The following is a 17,694-nucleotide window of genomic DNA, read 5'->3' as shown; positions in this document are numbered from 1 at the left end:
GAAGGCTAGCTTCTATTTCAAAGGCTTAGACCTTCTCTGGACACCCTGGCATAGCCTGGCCTGGATCTGTTCTTTCTTGGCAAGGATATTCTTGTAAATGGAAATGCTGGCCTGGGTGACCTTCTGTGTCTGGCTGTCAGAGGAAATGTGCTGAGCCGAAACAAGCATTTCCAGAGCTGAGCTCTCAGGCTCGGGGTCTGTTGATCTGCCTGCTGAGATGCTGGGGTTGGCAGCTGGGCTGCAGTCCTTCTTGAGTGCCTGGGCTTGCTCCCAACCCAGGCCCATCAGACCACTTGTGATATGAGCTTGCTTCTGGCTCTGAAGGTCAAATGGCTTGCAGCAGGGTGACAAAGGAGGCCTTGATCTGAAAGCGAGATTGTTCTTGTGCCTCGCCCCAGGAGGAGTCTCATGGGCCGGGATGCGTGCTGGCTGAAAGGAATGCTTAAAATGTTCTTTCTTTGCTCCTGTCAAAAGCCCTTGCAAATGTGAATCAAAATATCTGCCCCAGTGCTTTCCCGCTGCATGCTTCAGGCTGGCTTATTCCCTGAGAATGGCTTGATCAGTACAGCTAAATGTCCTGGGGTCCTGTCCCTGACAGCGGACAGCAGTGGACATTCAAGGAAAGGCCCAAGAACAGGGTGAGCATGCACTCTGTAGTTCCAGCCTTTGGAAGCCTGTGACTCTTTACTTCAGCCAGAAGTAAAGAGATTTTTCTCTTTTTTCCTCTGCTGTGCAAATGCATAGATTCAAGAAAGTGAATCTTGATCACCCACAGCATCCTCCAGCCAAGAGTCACACTGCTCTGCTACACCTCTTGTGAAGAGCTGGTCCTTTATAAATCAGGGACCTGCTGCCCGCTGGCTTTTTCTGCCTCCTGCTGTGAGGACTTGGTTGCTGCCAGGGGCTGAGTGGGAGTGTTGTGTCTTACACTGCACCAGTGCAAAGCCTGTGCTTGTGTACCTTCAGCCCTGCAGCTGCAAGGTATCTTCCAGCAAGGCTCTGTGCTGTGACTCTTGCCTGATGCTGTGCACCCCAGCCTCACGCTGCATCCCTTCTCTGCCCGGCCATGCCTTGTCAAGTGTCTGGTCTGCAGGCACATGTTTCATACTGTGCCACAGATGTCCGCTTGCACATCTCCAGCACTGATGTGTGACAGCTGAAAGATCAGCTTGTTTCTGGAGGAAGGCAGCAGTTGCATCCCTGGGTAAACTGCTGCTGGGGTCCCATGTGCATGTGCTGGGCTGGTGTGCTGCAGCCGTGAGGCACATCCCAGCCGCATGTCACTGAGATTTTCCCAGGCTCTTTCTGTTCTTGGAGCTTTGTTCAATTACGTTTTGGCAATAAAGCAACTGAGGGCTCTCATACTGGGCAAATAAAATGTCAACATAGCCTGAAAAATACCTCATAAATTTCTCTGTACAACTTTAAATTAAAAAAGAAAAGCTGCAAACTGGCAGGACCCATTCTGCTGAGCCTTTGGCAGTCCCCTTTTGATCGGGAGGAGAAGGGATTGGGGTGACTTTTGCATTGCAAGAAGTTGTGCTTAGGCTGAAGGCTGACTGTAATCACTAGAATGATCATCCAGCCTTAATCCATTGGTGATGGTGTGTTAATTACTGTCATCCTGTGTTAACGTGACACACAAGGGGGACCTGTCATACCCTTCCCTTCTTGCAAGCTGTCCTGATGGTGACTATCATTCCTGTCACATAAACTGTAAATTGAAGGCAGCATGGAGGTCCATGGGAGGCAATGAGTCTAGTTATGCGTGTCAAAGGGCTTGCCAGTTGGAGCATCGCAGCCTGTATTGCATTTGTTGCCTGATTTGCAAGCTTCCTGCTCTGCTCCTGCTGCAAGTGTGGCCTTCGTACCATGTGCTTGCCCTTGAGCTATAGAGCACGGCTCTTGGCTGGGGCAGTGATGTGCAAGGATGTTTGCAGAGCAGGGGCGAGCTGCCTTGTGCCCAGAGAGAGAACACCAGAAGGAAAAGATGCTGGGAGTTCCCAGCTGCACCATGTACCTGTTGTACTTCGCTGGGAGTGATGCTCAGGCAGATGGGAACGTTTTGGTCTTATTCCCCAGCTGCTCCAGGTTTATACTGCTGAGCTGCAGGTGGAAAGCTGTTCGCAGTCTCTTGCTCTCTGTGTAGATCATGGCAGGCTTGCTTGGTGCTTTTGGGTTAGGATAACACTCATCTGGGCCTAGCGTGGAGATGTGCTGGATTGCAGTCCTGGTAGCAGCATGCCTACATGTCTGGTTAAACAAAAGCAGAGTGGCTGTAGCTCCTTAGGAAGAAAGCAAGTACCTGCTGGCTCGTGCTCCCTGGGTGAGGCAGGGTCTGAACAGCGAGACTGCAGCCAGTGGAAAGCATGTTCCCTGCATGCCATTAAGACTTACAGCTGACTGTGAAGGGCTTGGGGGATTTCTCTGCTTTCTCCATGCAAGTGTAATATAAAATCTCATCTACTTAAGGTGCAGGTTGGCATACACTCCCACTACTCTGCACCTCTGGGTCATGGATGGTTGCTTAAAAATCACAGGTATCTGTTCACACTGAACCAAAGGAAGCCGTGTGACCTGCAGCCTCCATCTAAGAGATGCTGCACAGGGCAGGTGAGGGAGAGAAGAATTTTTTTTTTCCTTGTCCCTTCTACCCTCCCTTTGAAATGTTGTTCTGAGCTATTTTAGGGAGTAGATGGTCAGGAGGCTGGTGAGGATGGGAGGATGAGGGTAAACTGTCACTTGGTGCTGGTCCAGAGTACCCGAGGAGCTTGTGCAGCCCAGGCATTCTGGCTGGTGGAGGATGAGGTGTCTGGGCTGTCGCAGCTGATGGACAGCCCCACTGTGCCCAGCTCCCTAAATCTGCTGGGCCAAGTGCTCTTTTCTGGGGGACAGGGGCCTGCCAAAGGGTACTTTACTTTCCCTTCTGTTGTTCCCTACAGTGCATTCAAATGCAAAGGCGCCAGGTTTCTCCATTTTCCGGGGAGAGGCATGGCTAAACCCACCCAGTGCCACCTGCAGACCACCTTGCTGGCCCTGGTGCCTCCCCTGAGAGCTGAGAAGCATAGGAAAGAAATGGCACAGACTGGAAAAGATACGGCTGGCATGCTGTGGTCTTCTCTTGAACAGATCATGCAGCTGATCAGCAATCCTGGCAGATGCCCTGTGCCCAGGAGTGAGAGTATCCCGGCAATGCATGGAGCAGAGTACTGGAGGTCAGAAAGGGGACCAGGAGGTCAGGGCTGAAATCCAGCCAAAGATAGTGTCACCCCAGGCTCTCACAGGTGATTTGCAGGAGGATATTGCTGTTCTGTGGGCAGTACAGCAGTTACTGTAATCCCTTTAACAGGACACTTTCAGTGACGCTTAATAATTGGGTTTCTGGCCCCAGAGACAGTGTTGAGTGGCCTGTTGTGTCCAGGCTGGGCTGAGGACAGGCTAGCAAAAGGTTACCTCATGGCTGAGTGTGAAGTAGGTTTCTCTGAAATGCTGTGGAAGGAAGGAAGGAAATCTCCCCTCCTGTTTGTTTCCAAATCCTTTTCTAATCAGATGGATTAGGCTGATTGTCAGCGTGGCAGTGCTGTGACTGTCCAGATGGTAACTTCAACTTTTTTATCTTAAGCAATGGAAAGTACCAGCAAAAAGTCTGTTTGCAGGAAATGAATTTAAAAAAACAATTGCCTGATTTCTTTTTTTTTTTTCCCCAAAGGTGGTTGTTTCTCATCAGTTACGTGGCTGTACAAAATCTTAGGCCAGCAGAACCTCAGGTGGAACAATCTCCTGTTTTGGTGCTTAAAGACATAAAGACACCTTGTCCTGCACATCATCCATGTCCCTCCTGCGTTAGGGAAGTGGTAGGAGTTTTAAGGCCCCCTTGGTTATAAGACTTCTTTCTTTCCTGGCCTTGCTGTGGCCATGAAAATCTGAGCATTTGGGACAGCATTCCTTGACTTTTAAGGCCCACCTCACCTCTTTTGACAAACATCCATGAGCTGTTTTGTGAAGTACTGCAACATTTCTCTGCTTACAAGCTTTCTTTCTCCTATAGCTGCTTGTGTGCACAAGTGCCACTATATGGGTGCAAGGTTTTGCCTTTGCAGCTGTACCCAGGCTGCTCTGTGATGCCTTCAGCATCTTGGTTTGAAAGTGCTGGTCTGGGGAGCTCCATGATGCTGCATGGGGCTAGGAAGGGAGAGCAGCACCTGGAAAACCTCTTCTCCTAGCATGGATTGTATTTCTCACTACTTGTGCCAGTCAATAACACCTGACTGAGCTCATCTTGCTCAGGAGGAGTTTGTCCCTGCCTTGTTAGCTCTGAGCCCTTCTAATATGCTTCCACAGGCGTTTATTTCTGTGCTTTATCCAGAGCTATCACCAGCTTGGAGCACAAACCTCTTCAGGATTGAATGCTCTTGTGTTATCATTTGGAAATACATGAGGGAAGAAGATTTTTCTGGGGAATTATAATGACCTTGTGTTTGAGGTCAATGAAACATCAGGCAGCCTCTTCTTTGGTGCCTGTGGTTGCTCTGCGTGTGTGAAGTTGAAGCCTTTCTTTCAGGGAAGGATCTCTTGTTTGGTCACATTGTCTAGCAGTACCTTCAGGGTCCCCTGTGATCGCTATTCATCCTGGGAGATGAATCTTTCCTTGATTCAGGCATCTTGACACTAGGGACATTTCCCTAGTAGGGGAAGCTGTGGACAGAAGGAAGAGGGTTTTTCTTGCCCCCACCCCAAATTCAGTCAAGGATCCTGAAGTCTCTCTAACACTTTGGATGTGCTCATGCTGAGGGTTGCATTCAGTGGCAAGGAGGGTCCCTGCTTGCCCCTGGAAGCTAGGCTGTGCCAGAGTCCAGCTTCAGACTGGTGCCCCACTTGCCCTCTGAGCCACTCCAGCAGACTCCAAAGCTGGTGGTCCATCAGGGTGCGGTGCAGGAGCTTCTCTTGGCACCTGCTCCCATGCATTTGGCTGCAAGCCCTGTGGTGCCTGCCATCTCTGCTTGGAGGGGACAGGCATGCTGAGGGTTTGATCTTGCCAGCTGCTGGCAATAGCTCATTTTAATTTCTGTAATGGATCTGGTTCCTGCAGAGATTGTCCAGAGAGAGATAAATCACAAGATGGAGAAGAGGGGTGGGGCACCAGGTGAAGGAAGAGCCCATCTAGTTTCCATCCAGTTTCTTCCTCTGTCTGTTGTCTTTGCCAAGGCAGACCCACTTCCTGTGGACCTGGATCCTCTCCAGTATCTTATAGTTTACCAGGCTGGAGATAGTATAAATCACACTTGGAAGATGCTGAACAAGAGAGTTTCTTGACCCTGATGGGAGTGAGGAGGGAAGAAGAGAAGCAAGAATGGCTGAAGAGGAGAGGGAGCTGAGGCTTGAATGAGTGGGAGATAATTTCTGGATAAGGGTGAATATTAAGCAAGCAGGAGCCTGGCTCAGCATGCAGCAAGGCTGTCTGAAAGGAAGATGGTGTATTGCTGCAGCATGTCACTGCTGTTTCCCATCACTCTTTTGCCACCTGTCCCAAATGCTCAGCATTTGGCACAGGGGCTGCAGGAGATGGCTTGGAGGTGGGTGATGGTTCCAGATCTGTGCATCCCACCATCTGGCAGAGGAACACAGCACTGCTGGAGGTAGTCCTGTATGCAGCTACTCTTCAGGTTGGGCAGACCTCTGCTGCTTCCCTGATTGAGGCTAATGCTATGAAAGAAGTGCTGTCTGGTTTTAGCACATGGGCTGTGTGCAGCGTCTCTTCTGGATCTTCTCTTCAGGGATCTTCTGGAAAAAAAGGACATGGAATGTGCTGTCAAAGCAAATTGTCTTCCTGTAGGTTTTTCTGTGGAGCTGCTTTTGTCTGCATGTCTGCTAATGCCTCCTGCTCTACCCAGCTTTTAGCACTGCTGAGCATAGGGCCTTTCTGCAGTGAGCTAGTGAAATGTGGTCCCTGAACACCTTTTTGAAGATCTTCTAAGTGAGGGAGAGCTGTGACATGTCAAGGATGGGACAGTGAGTGACCTGGAGCTCACATGTCTATTCAGTCCCCTCCTGGGAGGCTCTGACCAGCCATGGCAGCAGAGTAGAAGTAGCCAAAGCTTAGCAGCAGAGAAGAGCTTCCTTGTATTCATGCAATGGCAAAAAAAAAGACTCGAAAGCTTAAAAAAATGACTGAAAAGGAAGAAAAACTTCTTTGCTTTTCCAAGTCATCTTTTTCTCAGACTGACCAGCAATGTACTGTTGCCAAGGTGAAGAGACAACCTGGAGGATAGCAGGACAAAACCCATACAAGTAATAGGCAGGTGGAAATTGAACTCTGCTGCTGGTGCTCCAGCACTGCACAGTTAAATTCTTTCTTCTGTACAAGCTCTAGGAGGCAATCAGGACTGTGCAAATGGCCCTGGGCCTTTGATGTGCTGGACCAGGTACAAGCCCATGTGTCTCTGAGGCTGCCTGTCCTTCAGGAGCTATTATGTGTAGCATTGTCAGCAGCTCTTCTGCCCCTTGTCCTTGTACTGCAGTCTTCCCTGTTTGCTTGGAGCTGGTGGATACCGGAAGGAGCCTCACAGCTTTTAATGAGCATGGATAATATGGATCAGCAGTGCTCTGGGAAATGATGTTTTCTTCAATTATCTGTGCTTGTTACTTGTGGCAAGGGGAGGAAGTGGCCTTGCAGGTGAAGGGTGGGTAGAGTTCATGAAAAACCAAAACAGCCTTTTCTGAGTTGGTGCTTCAAGTCAAATTCCCTCCCTCCCTACTCATAGACATGTCTCTCAGATGCCTGAAAGCCACGCTTGTGCAAAGGTGTTTGAACTGGGTTGCTCCAGCCTCCACTACTCCTGCAGAAATGGTTGTGTATTAGCAACTAATTAGTCAGGTGGTGGAGAAGGAGAATGCAGCGTGGTCTGCTCTGTGGCCTGCAACTAGTTGCCTTCCTCTCACCAGACCTGTTTTGTTTTTTTTTTTTTTTTCCTACCTTCTGTGACTGCAGGCTGTAAATCTCTTGAGGCAGGGCCTCTAGCTTTGATATCAGTTGTTGGAGCGGCCATCTCAGCTAAAGATTGGCCATTCTGCAGAGACACGAGTGCAAACTCGTGTTGGGGGGGACAAGATGGCTTGGCACTGTCCCAGCTGATGCAATGAGCCTGGGAGGCTGCTGTTGAGGTGATGGCGTTGCTGGTAGACAGAAGTCTGGGGACCAAAGAACTTGTATTGGTTGTAGCTGCCTTCAGGAGAAGGTGATAGGAAGGCTGTGATCCAGCAATGAAGGACTGTTACAGGCTAAGAAATCCCTGAGGCAGAATTCTGGGAGGTTGTAGGAAGCTTTATATCCCAAAAATACCTTCCCTTGTTGAATTTTTAAGTCGGTGATTCAGTACTTGGGGTAACTGAAGTAGAAAGTGGACTTAGAAATGACAGGATCTGGGAGGTGTGAAGTGGCCCTGGAGGATTGCATCAGGGAAAGAACCAGGAAAGTAGGAAATTTAGGAGGCAAAATGCAGCAGCAAGGGATGTAAAATGGAGAACAGAAGTGTGCTCATGTATGAATTTCTGGGAAGAGTGGTCACACTATTAAAAACCTGTGATGTCTGCAGGGGTGCTGCTGGACGCCAGAGAGGAGTGTGGATAGTGGACCCTGTTGAATGAAGTGGGGATCAGTTGTTAAGTTATGGTGTGGGGGTGTCTGAGCTGTATGATCTCAGCCCTTCCAGCTGGTGATGGAAGGAGGGACTAAGGCTTTTTCACACTGCTATCAGGGAGAAAAAAATACAAGGGAGACAATAGGTCTATTAAATAGAATCAGTTTCTCACCAATTACTTTTCCCTTCTCAAATGACTGAGATCTTCACCATCTCTTTATACCTGTCTTTATCAAGATTAAAAAAGCCCAAAGAGGTATGTGGGAGACTGGCAACAGAAGATGACTATACAGAATAGCTGTTAAGGAGATCTTGAGGGTACTTTGCAAGCATCTCAAATGCTTGGCTAAAGTCAGTAAATACTCTTCAGGGCATTAGGGGAATTAATGACTGAATGTAAATAATTGGTGTTCCTTTGCTTTAAAAAAAGAAGGGAGTCTGGTGCCAGGGGTGTTGACAGTGCAAGGTGGGCGCCAGTCTAAGAGACAAGATGAGAGGGGCTCCCAGTTAGTGGTTGTTGTCCCTGCAGGATGTGGTGTGATGTCTCTGCTCTCTCGCTTGCAGTTTGACTCCAGGATACGGCTCTGGGATGGGATTATAGCCCCAGTCTGGCAGCAGCTGATCTGTGCCGTTTATTACTCAGCTCAAGTAGGCATCCCGGGCAGCCTTGCTTTAAAGGTGAAGTGAGTACTGTAATTGGAGGGAGGAGTGAAGAGCAAGTTTCAGTGTTGCAGCTGGGTTTTAGAGCAGTGTTTGATGCAAAGCTTCCCTGGTGAAAATGGTTTCAATATGGAAGCAGGAATGAAAGGACAGTGAGACTTCAAAGTGCTGGGATGCCTGTTCTGACCTCTTAAGGTTGCTGTGCTGTCCTAATTGATCCTCCTCCTGATCCAGTGAGGATAGCTGACTTAAGTTTTAAAAACAACATAATCTGCCTTACCTTTTTCCAAATAACTATTGGCCCAGCTGTCTTTATTGAGAACATGGGTTGTTTCCGTTGTTAAGTGTTGCATATGAAATGAAGTGCTAAAGGAGGGTCTGGAGAGATGTCTTGGGGTGAGCTGTCCATAGATGCCCTAGGTGTTGCTACGTGGCTTGGCTTCTGCTTCATCTTTGTGGCTGGTCTGGAGAGAGGGAACGAGGGCATCTCCACTGCTCATCTGTCCTCCACTGTTACAGCCTGAGGCTTAAGTGTGGGGTGTCTTGCAAACGGCACTGAGACCTGAGCATAATACTTCCCAGCCCAGGCTGGTTTGCTTGCCCTTTCTCAGTGACCCACAAGCTGAGTTGTCTCCTTTGCCTTCACTGTGTGGGATCTGAGCAGCCCTGGAAGGGAGTCCCACTGCCAGCAGAAATCTTCTCCCTGCAGTGGTACATTTGTAGGGGGTGATTAAGTCCCCTCCAGATCATCTCTTGGCTTAGTTGAGCCAAGTGAACACTCGAGCCTGTGGCTGCATAGCAAGCTTTCCAGTTCCCAACTCATTCTCCTAATTCTTCTTGGAATTAGGAGAAATTCCACTTCCACAATTTATTTTCTTTTTTTTGCGAGTGCGGACACCAGCACTGAAGGCAGCAGCTGGGAATAGTCTCTCTGTGCTCTTGCAAGAGCTAATACTAAGCTCATGCTCTGCAGGATGCTCCCCGGTGTATGCAGGGTATTTTTTCCCCTTAATTATACCACTGCCCTTGAAGAGCCTGACTTGTGTGGAAGAGCCACAGAAGAGATTTGGAACTGCATTTTAGGATATATGAGGCTTATTTAGACCAACAAGTGGGTTGCAGTATTTGGCTGTGCTGGCACACACTGTGGTCAGACTGGGAGAGGAGCTTCAGCAAAGGGGATATGGCAAGGGGAGCCAGTTGCCCTTGTGACACTGGGTTCGCAGCTGATGCAGCAGAGCAGGGTTTTGCTTATGCCGTAGCCTTGCATCTAAGGGTAGGGATGAAATAGTGATGATTACTTGGGAGGATCAGTTTTCCGCTGAGCAAGTAGGTGGAAAGTCAGGCAACAAAATTAGCTGAATACACAAACAGTCTGGGCTGGAAGAGGTTCTCTCTCTGGGGAGAGATTAAGGCATGTGGTGTCTTACGTAGTGGTGATGGCCTGTGTGCTCTCACCGTGCCTTGGCGCTCTGAGCTGACAGTTGTTGAGCTGTTGGCTTTGTGCTCTGTCCTCATCGCTCCCAGCTCCTTTCCGGTGACCAGCTGGGGTAGAATATCTTGTGACACATGCTCAGTCCTTCTTGCTGCTCTTTTTCTGCAGGCAGTTGGGTGCTCTGCCCCAAGCCCTTTCTCCCTGGGACACTTCAGCTCAGTTTTAAGTCTTGTCTGTATTCATATGTGACTCTCAGGGTGTGAATGATGCTGTGGGACAGGCAGGGCTCTGCAAGTCTTATGCCCACTGGCTTATGCCGACTGAGCTTTTAACAGCAGGGGCTGTACCCGTGAGCACCATATGAGACTTCAGAAATAGCTTTGGTTGCACTCGGACAACCTCCCTGAGCTTCTGGGTGCTAATGTCAGCACATCAGCTCCTGAGCATGGAGCCACAGGCATCTGCTAGTCTCTTCCCTGACCTGAAGATTGCATAAGGGAGGGTATGGGTGCAGCGGAGGATAGCAATAAAAATCTGCAGGTCCTCAGTTGTTTGGCTTATGGAAATGTATAAATGAACAGGAAGCTGTTGGTCCTGGCAGCAAGCTGGTGTGCAGTGATTTTTCTTGGCTCACTGTAGTTCTCTGTGGGATGCTCTGCAGGCAGTAGCTCAGTTTCCCATGCAGGCAGGTCTGGTAACATCCTACCCAAATTCCATGAAAGGAAAACAAAAATAAACTATTTGTTGCATGTTTTTGCTTCAAGTGGGTCATATCTGCTGTTCAGTATCAAAAGATCTTAACAGGTGGAAACTCTTTTGTAACAGATGATGCAGGAAACAAAAGCTTTCAGCAAAGCCTCAAGATTCTTATTTCTGAGAAGGATGAGAGCTCTTCCCCAAAACCTCCCTAACAGGATGTAGATAAACACTTGGCAAGGTCTGGATGTAAAGTCCCTTGGTGGGTCAGAATTCACAATATGTGGCGAGGCAGTAAGAGGCTTGAAGGTGTCTCAAGTGGTATTTCAAATAATCTATTTAATTCTGCTTTTCATTTGTCTGCTAATGAGCAGGGAGGAGTAGCAGAAGTCTCAGATTCAGCTCATGTAACTTGGAAAAGCGAATGAAACTTGAGGAGCCACCAAAAAAATAACAAGGATGTGAAAAGAGTGTAAGGAAACTATAACCTGAGAGGATGAGAAATGAAAACTGCAGGCTACTGCAGAGAGGGGAATTCAGTCCTAAAGTGTAAGGACTTTGGACATTTCCTGTGCTGAAAGCATCAGGCTTCAAGTGTTTTGCAAAATGGAGTACGAGGGCCAGGTTTCCTTGTACAGTGCTTGGTGCCCCATGCTGGGTTCCCGTCAGCTGCCTGGCTGTGGATGTGCGGTTTTCCTGCTCAGGCAGGAGTGGCGGTGGGAGCAGAGCTCTCCGGGGGTCTCCTCCTTTGGTGTGCATCCCTGGGGGCTTCCCACCCCCAGCCCTGAGGCTGCCAGTGGCTACTTCTGGGCAGAAGGTAATAGTGTAGGTCTTCTAGGTGATTGCTGGTAGCCGTTTGGCTGGGTTCTCCAGCCATTTTTTAATAAAATGGTCATTCTGACTCGCATGCCACTTATTTAGCACAGGGCCAGTAACACTGGTGTTTTGTAGATTGCCATGCATGTGTGTGTCACCAGAACAGCAGTAAGGAAGGAGTAGTGGATGTGGGAGGAACAGATCTGAGTTTTCTGTTCCCTCTGTCCTGCCCTGAACTCAGTCTTGGAAACCCTTAGGAGATGCCTTGAGGTGGAAATCACAAGCTGCAGAGGACTGGGACTGAAGGTGGCATGTGGCTCTAGCACCAAAAGCTAAACCAGCCTGGGCTGTGCCCAGTTTGGGGTCTTTTGCCCTGCATCCCCCAGACCCACCAAGTTGAGCAGGTCTTTGCAACCAGGAACCTTAAACCAACAATTTGGTCTCTGGCTTCTCATGGACAATGTTGGACAAGGCAGATGTTGAGTTGCATCTCTTCCCTCATGTTCGCCTGGAGACCCCTGCATCCTTGGCTAGTAAATTACCAGCCTAAACTCCTCCACAGAAAACTCAAGGTAAATAAATACTCTCTTTTAGAAACCTATTTCCCAGTTAAATTGACCCCCTTGGTACTTTCATGCATTTCAAGAAGTCGGAACAGTTCACAATTGAAAACAAGCAGTGTTTAGCTCCCGCTGTGAAGGGAAAGAGTCAGGCACCAGAAAGACTGTCATTTTAGCTGTGCTCTTACAAAAGAGGGTGTTACAGTAAACTTGCTTATTTCACTGAAGGAGAATTCAGCAGGCTTGACGGAAACCGGATAAGACAGGCATGGTAAATGGATTTTGCTGGCCGAATTGAAAGCAAAGCAACATGCATGTGTGGTGGCTGGTCAAGAATTGACTGTATCTTGCAGAAACCAGGAATGAATTAGGGACAGAGAATTAGTGAGCCCTGAAACAACATCTGTCTAGCTGTATTCAAGGTCCTGTTCACCTGTGGTATGCCTCTGATGGCAACTGAATGCAGCAAGCAGGGTGGCTCTAGCTGTCTTGTTGCCTTGTAGCTCAGTGTGGCTAGGGGAGCCTGCCTGTGGTCTGCTGGAATGGTACAGCTGGGCTATAGTAAACTGCGATGCTGCTGTAAGGCAGGATGAGGGGCTTCTTCTGGATGCAGCATCCTGGGGGGCAGCATCCCATGTGGTCAGCACCAGCTGCTGGAGGTGGCCAGGAGCCAGTGGGGAAAGGAGACAGCCAAGGGAAAAGGATGGATGTCTCCTGATCCCCAGGGAAAGAGTGCTACCCAACCCTGTTGGGAGGGTGGGGGTGTGTGATCTCCAGTGTTTCATCACCTTTTAGTGGGTGGATTTAACTCCCCAGTGAGCACTGTGTGGGGATCACAGCGTTTCATCGCGTACTGGCACAAAGCATTTGCTCCCTGTTCTTGATGCAGGATCAGCAGGGAACCTTCTGCTGAAGTAGGACATATCCTGTCTTGCTGACAGCTCTGTGGAGGGCTGGGGAGGTGAAGTACTGGAGAGATGTACAGCATCTTATCTGTGACCTCTTCTGCAACAGCTTGCTGCCAGCAACACGAGAGCAAGGCTCTTGTCCTGATGTCCTGCACGCTTTCATCTCTCTGAGCAAAGCTACTTGCTGCACAATTATAGCTACCAAAAAGGACTGATGCCGACTTCCCTCCTGAGCTGGGAGGGTGTATTGGGTTTGTGTAGCAAGGTTTTGGTAACAGGGTGGTTTCTGTGAGAAGCTGCTAGAAGCTTTCCCTATGTCTAATAGAACCGATGTGAGCTGGCTCCAAGACAGACCCACCACTGGCTAAGGCTGAGCCCGTCAGTGATGACGGTAGCACCTCTGTGATAACGTGTTTAAGGAGGGGGAAAAACTGCTGTGCAACAGCAGCTAGAGGAGAGGAGTGAGAATATGTGAGAGAAACAACTCGAGGTCAGTGAAGGGGGGACCCATACTGGGGCAGTCTGTTCCTGAAGGGCTGCAGCCTATGGAAAAGGACCCTTGTTAGGGCCATTCATGAAGAGTTGCAGCCCATGGGAAGGACTCAGATTAGAGAAGTTTGTGGAGGACTGTCTCCTGTGGGAGGGACGCTGCAGTGAAGCAGAGGAAGAGTGTGAAGAGTCCTTCCTCTGAGGAGGAGGGAGTGGCAGAGACAACATGTGATGAACTGGCTGCAACCCCCATTGCCTGTCCCTCTGTACCACTGCAGGGGAGAAGGTAAAGAAATCAGGAGTGAAGTTGAGCCTGGGAAGAAGGAAGGGGTGGGGATAAGGTGGTTTAAGATTTGGTTTTATTTCTTATTACCCTACTCTGAATTTGATTGGTAATAAATTAAACTAATTTCCCCAAGTAGAGTCTGTTTTTCCTGTGATGGTAATTGGTGAATGATCTCTCTCTCTTTCAAACCACGAGTTTTTCATTACGTTTTCTCTCCCCTGTCCAGCTGAGAAGAGGGAGTGATAGAGCAGTTTTGATGGGCTCCTAGTGTCCAACCAGGGTCAGCCCACCACAGGGGACTCCTTTCATTCTGGACACACAGAGGGGTCTCTGAGCTTCATCCCCTGGGGGGTGATCAGATGGGAGACCAGCAGTATGGTGGGCAGCACAGTTGGGTGTGCTGTGCTCTCCCCAGCCTGATGCAGGAGCCTCAGAGCTGCTGGGGGCTCTGGTTAGAGCTACATCAAAACAGCCTTTCTGGGTTATCCAAAAAAATCTGAATGCCAGAATGAAATGCCCTCCTTAACCATATCCCAACATATTCCTCTAGCAGAGACTCTTCCCTAACCAGGAGTGACATTGGCCAGGTCTAATGCAAACAGAGGGGTTTTGTGTAGCAAATCTGACCCAAAGTGTTACGAAGGTGGACTTAGTTCTCCCACATTGACTCTTGTCTCCCCTGTAAGCACTAAGGCAGAAACATGCTTGTTAGTAAAAAATACTGTGCTCTGCCTCTTGGTAGTGGCTCTTTTTAGTTTTGTGAAAGTTATATTCTCCATCGGTATAAAAAAAGGCAGTCTTGCTTGCCCTGTGTCCACTGGCAGGCTGCTGAACTCCAGCTAAAGATGAAGAGCAGAGGGGCTTGAATAGGGTGCTGCAGTCACCAGCTAAAAGCTAACAAAACAGTCAGGGGCTCTCAATATTTGGGAGGCTGCTTGAGTACAGGTGGCCTAGGAGGTCCTTAAGAAGTGCCTGTTTAACATTATAGCAGTACGACCTATAGTGTAACCAGTGGTGCATTTTGATCTGTGGGTTGATAATCCAGAAATGGCTCTTGGACAGTTGGTTTGCATTTTCTGTGCATTTGAAGTCAAAACACCTGGACTCCCTCTGGATCACTCATCTTCTGTATGAGGTGCAAACTGGAGATGTGCTTGGGCTCAAAGCCTTGATTACCTGGATCTTGCTTGCTGTGTGGGAAATGGCTGGTCTTAGAAGCCTCTTTTATTCTGTAGACAGATGCTGCCAAGGTTAGATGGAAGTTCTGTACTTCAGAATGAGGATGGTGTTGGGAATAAATCTTACACTGGTTTCAGTGGCAAGGGTAAGCTGAGTATATTGCCTCTTCACCAAAAATTAAATCCTTCATCTTGTGAGGTACATCAGCAGCATCACAATTTTGCAGGGGCATCAGTGTCACTCCTGTTTCCAGCATAGCTTGACGCTATGCAGTTCCATGTGGTCCCACCACTGCTTTCCTCTGTCCTGTGCCAGCCTCCCCCTTGCACCCCAGATGGCATGGCCAGTGCCTGGCTTTCCCCTTCCCTGCCTGGCTGCATGCACCTGGCTGTCCTTGAAAGGAAACAGAGCTTTCTCACATGGGGCTCCCAGTGGATTTGGAGGCAGACAGTGCCTTGGGGAGCAGGAAAACTATGCCTTTCCAGATGCTGTCATGTCAGTGCGAGCTTGCTGTGGAGCCACAGCTGGTGTGGGACTGGGGAGAGGCTATCTGTCTTGTTGGAGGGTTTGTTTTCTCTCTGCAGCCTCCTTTACTGGCCCTGGGTTAAAGCCTTTGACCTGATGAAGCCTGCAGAAGCTGGGCTCCTTGTGAAGCATGCTCTGGGAAGGACGTCTCTTAGCATTGGGTTGTAGCTGCTCATCACAGGGTAGCGGTAGTATTTTTACCTGGTGGCAGAGTATCCGAGCTCAGCAGCCTAGCAGGAGGCTGCCTGGACCCAGAGCTGTGTTCATCCCACTGCTCTGGTGGCTTTTGCAGCATCCACTGAGCTCCATGCTGCTGCCAGTGCTACAGGTGTTGTGGTGTCCAGATCAGGTTGTGTCTTCTCAGACTGTCTGGCTCCTAGTCTCTCCTCCTTCACCAGAAAGACAGGCAGGGATCTATCTGCCTCACCCAAACACTGCAAGAACAGGGCATTTTCAGTATGAACTCCCTCTGTGCCCTTTGCTGGCTGAAGAAATGAAGAAAACATTAATGCTTCCCTGTTTTCTTCTAGCAGGGCTGGGCCCCACTGACCCACATCCCCTGTTTTATTGGCTCCTCCTCACCTCTCCATCCCTTTGCTCAGATCCCCCATCCCAGCCTGGCAATGACACTGGAAGAAGCATCCATCTGGGAGCAGGTATCAGACAGCAGTGGGATTAACAAGATACATTGTCTTGGTGCATGCTGGCCTGTGTCAGTGCCACCAGCAGATGCCACATCTGCCAGCCCACGTGTTGCCCATGGGTCCCATCTCCTCTGGGTGAGAGGAGGCACGGGGAGGCCATCAAGTGCCTTTTAGCAGGAGGCCAAGGCTGCTTCTCGAAGCCGGGAGCACAATGAAGGCGCTGAAGCAGCCAGAGCGCGGCCGGGGGCAGAGGGGGACAGGCAGGCAAGGGGAAGCCATGCAAATGGGGACTTTGATGTGGCTGCGAGGAGCAGGACTGGAGCATTGTTCCTATCACATCACATCAGTTTCACATTCCTCATGCAGGAGTGATCAACGCTTTCAAGGCCAGACAAAAGAGCGGGGAGATGAACAAAAGCAAGGGGGGGGGCTTTACCTACTGCAGAATAGAGGGAGAGGATGAATTGCTCTCTTGGCAAGCCATGGAGATGGGCTGGCGGTTGCTGTGCTTTAAAGCACCAGCTTAAAATTTTTCCCTTTTATTTAAAGGAGAAAAACAAAAAAGGTAGGAGAAAGGGTTTCCTGTGTGCAGAAGCAGGGATAAATAAGATAGTGTGACAAGTATCTGTGGTCTTACATTCCCTTGCCTGGTCTCCCCAAGTGATGACTCTCAGCTTATTGCAGAGGTGCATTGTGTCCTCTTGAGACCAGAGGCTGGCAAACATGGGTTTGGCTCAGACTGCAAGGTGAGAATACTTTTAAGGGAACCTTCTCTGAAAATTAGCAATGTAAGTGGGTTTTGGATAGGTCTGGTCACAAACAGCTGAAGACTGAGCTCTGCAGACCCATGGAAGGTGTTGGCATCAGCCCTGGTACAAAGGGAAAAGCTGTGTTGGAGGGAGCCATGGGCTGTCCCCAGCTCTCCTAAGCTGGGATGTGAGGAGGAGTATGATGTTGGAGTTGCTGAGGAAGCACTTAATCTCTTCTGCTGGCTGTTCTGGAGATCCTACCTGTTGTCACAGGGCAAATTTGATATCCCTTCACTGGGCTGGGTTTTGCTGGGGCTGGAGAGCAGGGATGGGGCACAGGGCAGAATATGCCACAGGGTGCACATGTCCCCATGTGTGTGCTTCCACACTGCCATATCAGCCTTTGCTGCAGCCTCAGTGGCTGAGCTGGGGTCATTGAGCACTGGCTTTGCTCACTTGCTTTCCCATCCCTGAATCCTCCTGACTCTTTCCTATCACTGACCCCTCTCCTCTCTCTAAGCCTGAGGTCCCTATTCTGCTTTGTCCTCGGGTCTCTCTCTTCTCCGGTGTACACTGCTATCCGTTCACCTTGGGGGGAAAAGTGCATTAAACCATCTCTCTTTTTCCCTTGTATGTGCTATCTGCAATTTGACTTTTGCCAATATTAAGTGGAACTGCATCCCTCAAGGATGCTCTAGCCTCTCTCACTCTTCCTCAGAAACCTTTTTTTCTGTGGAAGCACAAACCTTGAGCATCGTCCCCACCTCACAGCCATCCCCTGCTCTCCCAGGCCCATGCACAGCTCTGGCTGCTCCCCCTTAGCCCTGACCCACAGCCCCCTCCCCTCCCTCCAGCCGTGGGCCTCACTGCCTGAAAGGCTGTCAATCAGGCTGAATTGTCTGGTGGTTTTGTGATGTGGAAAGACTCCCACCAAGGAGTCAAGGGCCAGGCTGAGACCTTTAAACTCGATCCCATTTGCGTCTTAAACAGGAATCCAGGTCCTGGGATGGAGGGGGAGGTTTAAGGGGATGCAGAGCCTCAAAAGCCTCCACTGCCCCCCCTGAGTCGTCCTGGAGCCCCTTTCCCACCTGCACTCTGTGGAGGGGGGGG

At 49.6% G+C, this 17,694-nt stretch overlaps 1 protein-coding gene across 2 annotated transcripts in view; it reads left to right on the top strand.

Moving 5' to 3' along the window:
* The window catches only part of CNTFR (ciliary neurotrophic factor receptor), a 197,828-nt gene that overhangs the window by 10,944 nt on the left and 169,190 nt on the right, over nucleotides 1-17,694 (top strand). Inside the window, exon 1 of one of the 2 annotated variants that reach the window (XM_026865933.1) lies at nucleotides 15,749-15,847. The exons of the other annotated variant lie outside the window; for it this stretch is intronic. The gene's annotated coding sequence lies outside the window, so the exon portion shown is untranslated. Of the gene's footprint in view, nucleotides 1-15,748; nucleotides 15,848-17,694 lie in introns of those variants that run through there. 2 annotated transcript variants of the gene reach the window in all.

This window comes from Athene cunicularia (assembly GCF_003259725.1).
Source record: "Athene cunicularia isolate RWA chromosome Z unlocalized genomic scaffold, athCun1 chrZ_part1, whole genome shotgun sequence".
Taxonomy (NCBI): Eukaryota; Metazoa; Chordata; class Aves; order Strigiformes; family Strigidae; genus Athene; species Athene cunicularia.
The sequence above is the reverse complement of the archived record's forward strand: the minus strand, read 5'-3'. Positions and strand labels throughout refer to the sequence as shown.